Source organism: Monodelphis domestica, chromosome X, assembly GCF_027887165.1.
Source record: "Monodelphis domestica isolate mMonDom1 chromosome X, mMonDom1.pri, whole genome shotgun sequence".
NCBI lineage: Eukaryota > Metazoa > Chordata > Mammalia > Didelphimorphia > Didelphidae > Monodelphis > Monodelphis domestica.
Genome location: NC_077235.1, coordinates 16,139,410 through 16,153,367, shown reverse-complemented (window position 1 = coordinate 16,153,367; position 13,958 = coordinate 16,139,410). Strand labels below are relative to the sequence as shown.

The 13,958-nt window shown below is 43.7% G+C and overlaps 1 long non-coding RNA gene across 1 annotated transcript in view; it reads right to left on the bottom strand.

Moving 5' to 3' along the window:
* Positions 1-13,958, bottom strand: part of LOC103103347 (uncharacterized) — a 308,316-nt gene that overhangs the window by 266,813 nt on the left and 27,545 nt on the right. Inside the window, exons 4-6 of the long non-coding RNA XR_008914376.1 lie at positions 12,775-12,916; positions 6,411-6,552; positions 68-209 (exon numbers count right to left, since the gene is read on the bottom strand). This is a non-coding gene — a long non-coding RNA (uncharacterized LOC103103347). The remainder of the gene's footprint in view (positions 1-67; positions 210-6,410; positions 6,553-12,774; positions 12,917-13,958) is intronic.

Below are 13,958 nucleotides of genomic sequence, written 5' to 3'. Positions count from 1 at the left end.
AGCGCCTCATGGAAGAGTCAAAGAAAAAGGGTTTGGACGCATCATGCAGTCTGCCACAGCCACTCACCTCACTGGCCAAAGTAGAGGTCTGCCACTCCCCCTCCAATCTTGAACCAAATACATCTTCTGAGCCACCTGAACATCACAGGGACACCATCATATGCTTTGCTTGCCAGCAACCACTTGTTCTGATTTTCTAGGGTGGACAGCTGAGAAGAAGAATGGGAAAGATCGACTGATTGATGAATTCCATAGAGGGACAGACCAATGGACAGACAGATTGACAGACACTGGAGATCGAGAGATAAACAGATGCATACATAGACAGAAACACACATACTTACTTATATAGAGACAGATACCCAGAGAGGACTGATGAACAGACAGATAGACAGACTGACAGGTACATAGACAGGAATGCAGTAAGACAGAGAAACAGATAAACCAAGCCTTATGTCTGTCAGTCGTCCTGTCTGTCGGTCCCCTTGTCCATCTCTCAGTCTACATGGATATAGAGCAAGATATAGTTTTGCTCTTCTTAGGTTGTCGCCTGAAGAACTGCATTTCCCAGTGTGCTCCAGGGGTCCCTCCCCCATCTTTCCTGGTTGGGATTGGTCTTGAATTGCACTAATCCTAGGCTTGGTGAGGAATGATGCTCCCTACTTTACTGTGCGTGATTGCTAAAGAGATGGACCAATTCTGGGCTAAGGAGGGGCCATGGGTATTGTCCCTCCCCGACGACAGGATTGATCGAATTCCGGACCAATCCCAAGCCAGGACTCAAAAGGTACAGATCCCTGGGGCACAATGGGGCTTGTAGTTCCCGAGCCTGTCACTACACTTGAAAACCCACAAAAGAAACACAGACAGGCTGACAGACACAAGAACCAGTAGGCGAATAGACAGAATAACAGATCAAATAATCTGTGGGTCAGTCTACCTGTCTATGTCTCCTTCTACATGGAGAGATCAGGTGGGTATTCAATGGTTGTGGCCTACTGGACTATATCTCCCAGCATACTACAAGGTTCCCTCCCTCTTATTTCCTGAGAAGGATTGGCCTTGAATTTGACCAATCCCCTGCTGGGTAAGAGATGATGCCCAGTTCCTTTTCATGGGATTGGTTTTGAGATGGACCAATCCCATGCTAAGGAGGGACCATAGACAAAGTCCATCCCCCAACACAGGATTGGTCCAATGCAAGACCAATCCCAAGCCAGGACTCAAAGGGATGTTACCACTAGGTCACATTGGGAGTTGTAGTTCCCCAGGATGTCACAATACTTTAAAACACACAAATGACATACACACAGTGTTATCCATGCAAAAACAAGCAGGCAGAAAGATACATAAACTACACCGATAGGAACACAAAGACATAGATAGATCGATAGATACATCGATAGATAGATAGATAGATAGATAGATAGATAGATAGATAGATAGATAGATAGATAGAAAGACAGATCAACAGACAGAGAGATAGAAAGGTACATAGAGAGACAGAGAGACAGATAGAGAGAGATATTTGTGTATCCCTGTCTACCTGTCTATCGATATGCCTGACTTTCTGTGTCTCTCTCTGTCTCTCGATTCCATTTTCCCTCTATATGCCCTTCCATCTATCTGTCTCTGTCTGTCCCTTTGTTTCACCTTCCCTCATCCTGTAGTTCTATTAATCTTTCAATGTCTCGATCTCACATTCTGTTTCTGTTTCTATGTCTTTTTGTTCTATGTTCCTATCTATTTATCTCTCGATCTGTCTGTCTGCCTGCCTGTCTATCTCTCTTTCTGTGTTTGACTACGTGTCTCTCTATGTGCTATCTCTATATCCATCTATCTGCCCTCCTACCTATCTCACTACCCATCTGCCAGTCGGCCTGCCTATCGGTCTTTCTATCTGTCTGTCTCTATCTCTCTGGATTCTCACGGGATCAGGGAACAAGTACAAACTTTGGAGTCTCCAATCTATTAGCTCCTCCGGAAATCCAGGCTACACCAGATACGTCTAGGCCACAAGTTTGGGGTTCCTTGATTCCAGGTTGACAATAGAAAAACCGGGAAGGCCATGGTCCTTTGATATTACCACAGACTCGGGAATGACGAGATTGGTGTGAGAGCAAAAGAGTGTTCTAAAATTTTAACTCTGTCTTTGCAAGATAGGATTCACGGTGCTGTCCATCAATAGAACACTTTCTACATCTTGCTGTCCTTTAATTTTTACAGCTGTTCAACAAATAACCAGATAAACAACAGACAATGAATCACGTGGGATTTTACAAGTCTGTGCTATGATTTTCATCACGGTCAAAGTGCAAGCAATTCTGCTTCCAGCAAAAAAAAAAAAACGATACTGTATCTACATTAACAGACCACCATTGGCAAATACAGATTCTACTGTTTCCTGATTTGATGCAGTGGATGTATTCACAGCATCGGCAATAAGGTGTGTCAACATGGAATCTAGAAATCCCAAACTTGTGGCCTAGTGGGATCTGGTGAAGCCCAGATTTACGGAGGAGCTTGTAGGTTGAAGACCCCAAAGTTTGTACTTCTTCCCTGTTCCCATGGGAATCCTCCCTGAGGGAATCCGAGGTGAGCAGTTTCAGACTGAAGAGGGACCCTCGGGAGAATGACAATCGTAGTTAGATAGTCTCCCCAATTTTATCAAGAGACCCTTTCCCAAGAAGATCCACACCTGGCGAGGACTATTCTTCAGTATCCACTATAAGCACCCCACTCTCTTAGACCCTAGCCTTTTGCTAGCATTCCTTTCTTATGCTTGATTGTATTCGGTCAGGGAATTCCTTTTAGCTATAGCAATGTCACTCATCTTTCCATGCTCCTAGATTTCCCCCATGTGGTAGAGAGGATCCCCAAATACTTTTCCTCCTTGTAAAGGAGATCTGAGTTGGAAATTGCCCAAGCCTTGAGATATTCAGTCAAGGGAAATGCTAAGCCACAGACAGATAAATCTTTGGGACCTGTCCAAGGTCCCAACTACTAACAGATAAACTTCAGGACGAAGGTCCCAGGTGCAAAAAAACTCGGAAACTTTCCAACAAGAGCATGCAACAGATAATGGCCTGGAATGAGGAAGGGAGGGGGGTTATTCATGCTGAAAAGTATTTAAGACTGAATCTTCAGGAGGGAACTCAGAACTCATTTGGCTGAGTTCCCACTAGTGCGCATTAGTTCAATAAAGGGCCCTTTCTTTGCCTGATTGCGTTGTCCATGGGTCTTCCTTGGTGGTGGGTGAAATCCCGGACCTTAACACTTACACATGTCATCTAGGCTAGGGGCCATCCCTGGGATAACATCCCCAGAGTCCTGGGTTTATACCCTGTAAAAGTCCTGGCACCAGACTCTGAGTAAAGAATACAATAAGTAAAAAAGTGTGGAATATCAACCAAATCTGGTTCCAAGGTAAGTCGGCCAAAATGGAGCCCGGGACAACCTGAACACATGCTCCATAACTGACTAAAGTTTGTGTGTGACTGACTGTTGGTATCTGTGTATGTGAGTGAAATAGTATTTCTAGTAGAAGGAAGAGCGAGGAGAGTCTAGGTGACATGCATGTATGTTTGGCTGAAAGCGTTGAATGGGAAGCTTGAGTTGGAGTGTGAGAGCCAGAGTGTTCACTACTGCATCTGAGTAACTGCTTTAAGGCTACTATAATAGATAAAGTTTCTGCATGAATTTAAACGTCAGGGCTTAGGGTCTAAAGAGTTATCAAATTTGATGTATGAAAGAGCTTCTCAAGGAAGCTGAAGAACTTGAGTTCTCCGTTTCCTCTCAATGTTCCGTGCGGTTTGGGCTATACCGTATGTCTAATGGATTTCTTCTACTTGCAGGTGATAGAAACGTTAGCAAATAATGTCTATCAAGATGTATTACAACAGTTCATTCCTCTGAAAATCTAGAGACAAGGGCAGGAGCTGGTCATCTGTACTGGGGATTATAGAGCAGAAGACCAAAGGAAGACCAGAAATTCTTGACTTTACAGTCTAATATTTTCTTCCCACCTTTTGGTAGGAGTAATGTGTGAAATCGTGTATATCAAGTGCAGGCAATATTGAGTATTGCTAATAAGAGGCATTTTCCTCGAGGTATTAACATGTTTATTTGTATGCAGTCATTTCACATTTTTATCAAGCTGGTATTTGTTTTCAAAGAGTTAGGGTTAATTTTTTCAGATTACCGTGTATGTGTGTGTGTGTGTGTGTGTAAAACTTTTAAATTTGAATTTCAATATTGTTTTAAAGGTGAAATTGTGGTTAAAGACTTGGGTTTTTATGACTAATTGATAGCTCGGCATTATTTCCAAGTTAACAGGTTCAAGGATGTTACTTTTGAAAGAACAATTATAGAGAAATTCACAGTTTGAAAGATTCCAGCACTAGGAAGAGGATTCTCCATTTTACCTAGCACATTTGAAAAATTTAATGGCCAAGACCGATACAGTGAATGGAATGTTGCAACTTGCATTCCTGCTATTGGGTTTAGACGAACATCAGTACTGGGACCCCTTTTTGTCATTTGAGTAAGCAGTACCTCTGCCAATCCCGAACAACTAATAGGTGGCTCTGCCTGGTGTTTCAAAGTTTGAATCTATCCAATAATGGTGTAACTCTGATGCAAAGTATCAATGAGAATGTGTCTCCTCTTGAAAATGGAGGCTACACAGATTGGCTAACATGACAGCAAGGGAATATAATGAATGCTTGAGGGGATGAGGCAAAGTCTGGATGTGAAGGCATTGTTGCTGGAGTGGTGAATTGATCCAACCATTCTGGAGGGCAATTTGGAACTCTGCCCAGAGGGTGCTACAAAATGGTCTGCCTTTTGATCCAGCCATAGCACTGCAGGGTTTCTACCACATACCCATAATAAGGACAAAGGCTTGACCAAGAATATTGATAGCTGCTCTCTTTGGAGTGGCCAAAAATTGGAAAAGGAGGGGATACCCTTCAACTGGGGAATGGCTGAACAAATTGGGGTACCTGTGGGTGCTGAAATAGTATAGACCTCAAAGGAATAATAAACTGGTGGAATTCCACAGGAACTGGAAAGACCTCCAGGAATGGATGCAGAGTGAGAGAAGTAGAACCAGGAGAACATTGTACATAGAGATGGATGCACCGTGGTACAATGGAATGGAATGGAATGGACTTCTTCATTAGTGTCAATGCAATCATCCTAAATCACCCGGCAGAATCGATGAGAAACAACACTATCCACATTCACAAGGAAAACTGTGGGAGTAGAAACACCCAAGAAAAACAACTGCTAGATTACAAGGGTCCAGGGGGTTAAGGCTGGGGATATAGACTCTAAATGAACATCCTAGTGCAAACATCAACAACTAGAAAAGAGGTTCTCCTGAAGGACACATGTCATACCCAGTGGAATTCCCCTCGACTATGGGAAGGGTAGGGCAGGGGAAGGATTGAAAGAATATGATTCTTGTCACCGAGGAGAAATAATGTGCTAAACTGACTAAATAAAATCTGAAAAGCAATGTAAGAAGACAATTTCTGAATAAAGAAATCAATAAAAGGCTGGCTAGAACAGTTTGAGAAGGATCAATTCTCCAGACTTAGTTTCTGGTCTCCAGCTGTTTCAAGATTTTGCATTTCTTCCTTGGTCTCAGGTGTCAGTTTTCTCCCTGAGGAGACGACATCATTTTGTTGAATGGCACCTGGAATGATTGTTGTGGGGTTCATAGATGCTCCACTGGAGCTCGGAGTTATATCATCGTAAGAATGCAAGACTCTGAAACATGGCTTCAAAAGAAAAGGGGACATTTTATTGATGTGAAAGTCATGTTGACTGTGGTCAGGAGGGAGCCAAGGTGGGAGAGCTTGCCAGCAAAATCTGCTCCTTGGGAGGACAGCATGCCTCCATGCTGGGGTTTAGCTATCATTTGACAGCAGTGAGGACAGAAACAAGGGATTTGGGCAGGAGGCTTGCCCCAGGCCATGGGGCTGGTTCTTGGCATCTGCAGCATAAAGGAAGGGGTCTATCTCCTTGGTCATCTGATTCAAAGGGTAAAGAAGAGTGAGTAGAAGCAGTGAAAGGTGGGGCTGCAGGTGAGGAACAGCTCAACTCTCCACAGTTTGTGCAGTATCCTCACTAGAGTGCATGGGACCTCAATGGCGGCTAACACTCTATGTCCTTTTGCCTCACTTTGTTTCATAGCCTGCCCGAGCAAATGCCATTCTTCTTTAGTAAATGCTCCTTTTTGGGAAATGTCAGGACAACAGGTTAAGATCCCTATGAAGTAATGCTCAGAGCTTAGCCTCTGAGCTATTGATTCCTTGCTTTCCTATTCAAGACTTCCAGCGCCTCATGGAAGAGTCAAAGAAAAAGGGTTTGGACGCATCATGCAGTCTGCCACAGCCACTCACCTCACTGGCCAAAGTAGAGGTCTGCCACTCCCCCTCCAATCTTGAACCAAATACATCTTCTGAGCCACCTGAACATCACAGGGACACCATCATATGCTTTGCTTGCCAGCAACCACTTGTTCTGATTTTCTAGGGTGGACAGCTGAGAAGAAGAATGGGAAAGATCGACTGATTGATGAATTCCATAGAGGGACAGACCAATGGACAGACAGATTGACAGACACTGGAGATCGAGAGAGATAAACAGATGCATACATAGGCAGAAACACACATATTTACTTATATAGAAACAGATACCTAGAGAGGACTGATGAACAGACAGATAGACAGACTGACAGGTACATAGACAGGAATGCAGTAAGACAGAGAAACAGATAAACCAAGCCTTATGTCTGTCAGTCGTCCTGTCTGTCGGTCCTCTTGAGCATCTCTCAGTCTACATGGATATAGAGCAAGATATAGTTTTGCTCTTCTTAGGTTGTCGCCTGAAGAACTGCATTTCCCAGTGTGCTCCAGGGGTCCCTCCCCCATCTTTCCTGGTTGGGATTGGTCTTGAATTGCACTAATCCTAGGCTTGGTGAGGAATGATGCTCCCTACTTTACTGTGCGTGATTGCTAAAGAGATGGACCAATTCTGGGCTAAGGAGGGGCCATGGGTATTGTCCCTCCCCGACGACAGGATTGATCGAATTCCGGACCAATCCCAAGCCAGGACTCAAAAGGTACAGATCCCTGGGGCACAATGGGGCTTGTAGTTCCCGAGCCTGTAACTACACTTGAAAACCCACAAAAGAAACACAGACAGGCTGACAGACACAAGAACCAGTAGGCGAATAGACAGAATAACAGATCAAATAATCTGTGGGTCAGTCTACCTGTCTATGTCTCCTTCTACATGGAGAGATCAGGTGGGTATTCAATGGTTGTGGCCTACTGGACTATATCTCCCAGCATACTACATGGTTCCCTCCCTCTTATTTCCTGAGAAGGATTGGCCTTGAATTTGACCAATCCCCTGCTAGGTAAGAGATGATGCCCAGTTCCTTTTCATGGGATTGGTTTTGAGATGGACCAATCCCATGCTAAGGAGGGACCATAGACAAAGTCCATCCCCCAACACAGGATTGGTCCAATGCAAGACCAATCCCAAGCCAGGACTCAAAGGGATGTTACCACTAGGTCACATTGGGAGTTGTAGTTCCCCAGGATGTTACAATACTTTAAAACACACAAATGACATACACACAGTGTGATCCATGCAAAAACAAGCAGGCAGATAGATACATAAACTACACCAATAGGAACACAAAGACATAGATAGATCGATAGATACATCGATAGATAGATAGATAGATAGATAGATAGATAGATAGATAGATAGATAGATAGATAGATAGAAAGACAGATCAACAGACAGAGAGATAGAAAGGTACATAGAGAGACAGAGAGACAGATAGAGAGAGATATTTGTGTATCCCTGTCTACATGTCTATCGATATGCCTGACTTTCTGTGTCTCTCTCTGTCTCTCGATTCCATTTTCCCTCTATATGCCCTTCCATCTATCTGTCTCTGTCTGTCCCTTTGTTTCACCTTCCCTCATCCTGTAGTTCTATTAATCTTTCAATGTCTCGATCTCACATTCTGTTTCTGTTTCTATGTCTTTTTGTTCTATGTTCCTATCTATTTATCTCTCGATCTGTCTGTCTGCCTGCCTGTCTATCTCTCTTTCTGTGTTTGACTACGTGTCTCTCTATGTGCTATCTCTATATCCATCTATCTGCCCTCCTACCTATCTCACTACCCATCTGCCAGTCGGCCTGCCTATCGGTCTTTCTATCTGTCTGTCTCTATCTCTCTGGATTCTCACGGGATCAGGGAACAAGTACAAACTTTGGAGTCCGGAAATCCAGGCTACACCAGATACGTCTAGGCCCCAAGTTTGGGTTTTCTTGATTCCAGGTTGACAATAGAAAAACCGGGAAGGCCATGGTCCTTTGATATTACCACAGACTCGGGAATGGCGAGATTGGTGTGAGAGCAAAAGAGTGTTCTAAAATTTTAACTCTGTCTTTGCAAGATAGGATTCACGGTGCTGTCCATCAATAGAACACTTTCTACATCTTGCTGTCCTTTAATTTTTACAGCTGTTCAGCAAATAACCAGATAACCAACAGACAATGAATCACATGGGATTTTACAAGTCTGGGCTATGATTTTCATCACGGTCAAAGTGCAAGCAATTCTGCTTCCAGCAAAAAAAAAAAACGATACTGTATCTACATTAACAGACCACCATTGGCAAATACAGATTCTACTGTTTCCTGATTTGATGCAGTGGATGTATTCACAGCATCGGCAATAAGGTGTGTCAACATGGAATCTAGAAATCCCAAACTTGTGGCCTAGTGGGATCTGGTGAAGCCCAGATTTACGGAGGAGCTTGTAGGTTGAAGACCCCAAAGTTTGTACTTCTTCCCTGTTCCCATGGGAATCCTTCCTGAGGGAATCCGAGGTGAGCAGTTTCAGACTGACGAGGGACCCTCGGGAGAATGACAATCGTAGTTAGATAGTCTCCCCAATTTTATCAAGAGACCCTTTCCCAAGAAGATCCACACCTGGCGAGGACTATTCTTCAGTATCCACTATAAGCACCCCACTCTCTTAGACCCTAGCCTTTTGCTAGCATTCCTTTCTTATGCTTGATTGTATTCGGTCAGGGAATTCCTTTTAGCTATAGCAATGTCACTCATCTTTCCATGCTCCTAGATTTCCCCCATGTGGTAGAGAGGATCCCCAAATACTTTTCCTCCTTGTAAAGGAGATCTGAGTTGGAAATTGCCCAAGCCTTGAGATATTCAGTCAAGGGAAATGCTAAGCCACAGACAGATAAATCTTTGGGACCTGTCCAAGGTCCCAACTACTAACAGATAAACTTCAGGACGAAGGTCCCAGGTGCAAAAAAACTCGGAAACTTTCCAACAAGAGCATGCAACAGATAATGGCCTGGAATGAGGAAGGGAGGGGGGTTATTCATGCTGAAAAGTATTTAAGACTGAATCTTCAGGAGGGAACTCAGAACTCTTTTGGCTGAGTTCCCAGTAGTGCGCATTAGTTCAATAAACGGCCCTTTCTTTGCCTGATTGCGTTGTCCATGGGTCTTCCTTGGTGGTGGGTAAAATCCCAGACCTTAACACTTATACTTGTCATCTAGGCTAGGGGCCATCCCTGGGATAACATCCCAAGAGTCCTGGGTTTAATACCCTGTAAAAGTCGTGGCACCAGACTCTGAGTAAAGAATACAATAAGTAAAAAAGTGTGGAATATCAACCAAATCTGGTTCCAAGGTAAGTCGGTCAAAATGGAGCCCGGGACAACCTGAACACATGCTCCATAACTGACTAAAGTTTGTGTGTGACTGACTGTTGGTATCTGTGTATGTGAGTGAAATAGTATTTCTAGTAGAAGGAAGAGCGAGGAGAGTCTAGGTGACATGCATGTATGTTTGGCTGAAAGCGTTGAATGGGAAGCTTGAGTTGGAGTGTGAGAGCCAGAGTGTTCACTACTGCGTCTGAGTAACTGCTTTAAGGCTACTATAATAGAGAAAGTTTCTGCATGAATTTAAACGTCAGGGCTTAGGGTCTAAAGAGTTATCAAATATGATGTATGAAAGAGCTTCTCAAGGAAGCTGAAGAACTTGAGTTCTCCATTTCCTCTCAATGTTCCGTGCGGTTTGGGCTATACCGTATGTCTAATGGATTTCTTCTACTTGCAGGTGATAGAAACGTTAGCAAATAATGTCTATCAAGATGTATTACAACAGTTCATTCCTCTGAAAATCTAGAGACAAGGGCAGGAGCTGGTCATCTGTACTGGGGATTATAGAGCAGGAGACCAAAGGAAGACCAGAAATTCTTGACTTTACAGTCTAATATTTTCTTCCCACCTTTTGGTAGGAGTAATGTGTGAAATCGTGTATATCAAGTGCAGGCAATATTGAGTATTGCTAATGAGAGGCATTTTCCTCGAGATATTAACATGTTTATTTGTATGCAGTCATTTCACATTTTTATCAAGCTGGTATTTGTTTTCAAAGAGTTAGGGTTAATTTTTTCAGATTACCGTGTGTGTGTGTGTGTGTGTGTGTGTGTGTGTGTGTGTGTGTGTGTGTGTGTAAAACTTTTAAATTTGAATTTCAATATTGTTTTAAAGGTGAAATTGTGGTTAAAGACTTGGGTTTTTATGACTAATTGATAGCTCGGCATTATTTCCAAGTTAACAGGTTCAAGGATGTTACTTTTGAAAGAACAATTATAGAGAAATTCACAGTTTGAAAGATTCCAGCACTAGGAAGAGGATTCTCCATTTTACCTAGCACATTTGAAAAATTTAATGGCCAAGACCGATACAGTGAATGGAACGTTGCAACTTGCATTCCTGCTATTGGGTTTAGACGAACATCAGTACTGGGACCTCTTTTTGTCATTTGAGTAAGCAGTACCTCTGCCAATCCCGAACAACTAATAGGTGGCTCTGCCTGGTGTTTCAAAGTTTGAATCTATCCAATAATGGTGTAACTCTGATGCAAAGTATCAATGAGAATGTGTCTCCTCTTGAAAATGGAGGCTACACAGATTGGCTAACATGACAGCAAGGGAATATAATGAATGCTTGAGGGGATGAGGCAAAGTCTGGATGTGAAGGCATTGTTGCTGGAGTGGTGAATTGATCCAACCATTCTGGAGGGCAATTTGGAACTCTGCCCAGAGGGCGCTACAAGATGGTCTGCCTTTTGATCCAGCCATAGCACTGCAGGGTTTCTACCACATACCCATAATAAGGACAAAGGCTTGACCAAGAATATTGATAGCTGCTCTCTTTGGAGTGGCCAAAAATTGGAAAAGGAGGGGATACCCTTCAACTGGGGAATGGCTGAACAAATTGGGGTACCTGTGGGTGCTGAAATAGTATAGACCTCAAAGGAATAATAAACTGGTGGAATTCCACAGGAACTGGAAAGACCTCCAGGAATGGATGCAGAGTGAGAGAAGTAGAACCAGGAGAACATTGTACATAGAGATGGATGCACTGTGGTACAATGGAATGGAATGGAATGGACTTCTTCATTAGTGTCAATGCAATCATCCTAAATCACCCGGCAGAATCGATGAAAAACAACACTATCCACATTCACAAGGAAAACTGTGGGAGTAGAAACACCCAAGAAAAACAACTGCTAGATTACAAGGGTCCAGGGGGTTAAGGCTGGGGATATAGACTCTAAATGAACATCCTAGTGCAAACATCAACAACAAGAAAAGAGGTTCTCCTGAAGGACACATGTCATACCCAGTGGAATTCCCCTCGACTATGGGAAGGGTAGGGCAGGGGAAGGATTGAAAGAATATGATTCTTGTCACCGAGGAGAAATAATGTGCTAAACTGACTAAATAAAATCTGAAAAGCAATGTAAGAAGACAATTTCTGAATAAAGAAATCAATAAAAGGCTGGCTAGAACAGTTTGAGAAGGATCAATTCTCCAGACTTAGTTTCTGGTCTCCAGCTGTTTCAAGATTTTGCATTTCTTCCTTGGTCTCAGGTGTCAGTTTTCTCCCTGAGGAGACAACATCATTTTGTTGAATGGCACCTGGAATGATTGTTGTGGGGTTCATAGATGCTCCACTGGAGCTCGGAGTTATATCATCGTAAGAATGCAAGACTCTGAAACATGGCTTCAAAAGAAAAGGGGACATTTTATTGATGTGAAAGTCATGTTGACTGTGGTCAGGAGGCAGCCAAGGTGGGAGAGCTTGAGAGCAAAATCTGCTCCTTGGGAGGAAGGCAACACAGCATGCCTCCATGCTGGGGTTTAGCTATCATTTGACAACAGTGAGGACAGAAACAAGGGATTTGGGCAGGAGGCTTGCCCCAGGCCATGGGGCTGGTTCTTGGCATCTGCAGCATAAAGGAAGGGGTCTATCTCCTTGGTCATCTGATTCAAAGGGTAAAGAGGAGTGAGTAGAAGCAGTGAAAGGTGGGGCTGCAGGTGAGGAACAGCTCAACTCTCCACAGTTTGTGCAGTATCCTCACTAGAGTGCATGGAACCTCAATGGCGGCTAACACTCTATGTCCTTTTGCCTCACTTTGTTTCATAGCCTGCCCGAGCAAATGCCATTCTTCTTTAGTAAATGCTCCTTTTTGGGAAATGTCAGGACAACAGGTTAAGATCCCTATGAAGTAATGCTCAGAGCTTAGCCTCTGAGCTATTGATTCCTTGCTTTCCTATTCAAGACTTCCAGCGCCTCATGGAAGAGTCAAAGAAAAAGGGTTTGGACGCATCATGCAGTCTGCCACAGCCACTCACCTCACTGGCCAAAGTAGAGGTCTGCCACTCCCCCTCCAATCTTGAACCAAATACATCTTCTGAGCCACCTGAACATCACAGGGACACCATCATATGCTTTGCTTGCCAGCAACCACTTGTTCTGATTTTCTAGGGTGGACAGCTGAGAAGAAGAATGGGAAAGATCGACTGATTGATGAATTCCATAGAGGGACAGACCAATGGACAGACAGATTGACAGACACTGGAGATCGAGAGAGATAAACAGATGCATACATAGGCAGAAACACACATATTTACTTATATAGAAACAGATACCCAGAGAGGACTGATGAACAGACAGATAGACAGACTGACAGGTACATAGACAGGAATGCAGTAAGACAGAGAAACAGATAAACCAAGCCTTATGTCTGTCAGTCGTCCTGTCTGTCGGTCCTCTTGAGCATCTCTCAGTCTACATGGATATAGAGCAAGATATAGTTTTGCTCTTCTTAGGTTGTCGCCTGAAGAACTGCATTTCCCAGTGTGCTCCAGGGGTCCCTCCCCCATCTTTCCTGGTTGGGATTGGTCTTGAATTGCACTAATCCTAGGCTTGGTGAGGAATGATGCTCCCTACTTTACTGTGCGTGATTGCTAAAGAGATGGACCAATTCTGGGCTAAGGAGGAGCCATGGGTATTGTCCCTCCCCGACGACAGGATTGATCGAATTCCGGACCAATCCCAAGCCAGGACTCAAAAGGTACAGATCCCTGGGGCACAATGGGGCTTGTAGTTCCCGAGCCTGTCACTACACTTGAAAACCCACAAAAGAAACACAGACAGGCTGACAGACACAAGAACCAGTAGGCGAATAGACAGAATAACAGATCAAATAATCTGTGGGTCAGTCTACCTGTCTATGTCTCCTTCTACATGGAGAGATCAGGTGGGTATTCAATGGTTGTGGCCTACTGGACTATATCTCCCAGCATACTACAAGTTTCCCTCCCTCTTATTTCCTGAGAAGGATTGGCCTTGAATTTGACCAATCCCCTGCTAGGTAAGAGATGATGCCCAGTTCCTTTTCATGGGATTGGTTTTGAGATGGACCAATCCCATGCTAAGGAGGGACCATAGACAAAGTCCATCCCCCAACACAGGATTGGTCCAATGCAAGACCAATCCCAAGCCAGGACTCAAAGGGATGTTACCACTAGGTCAC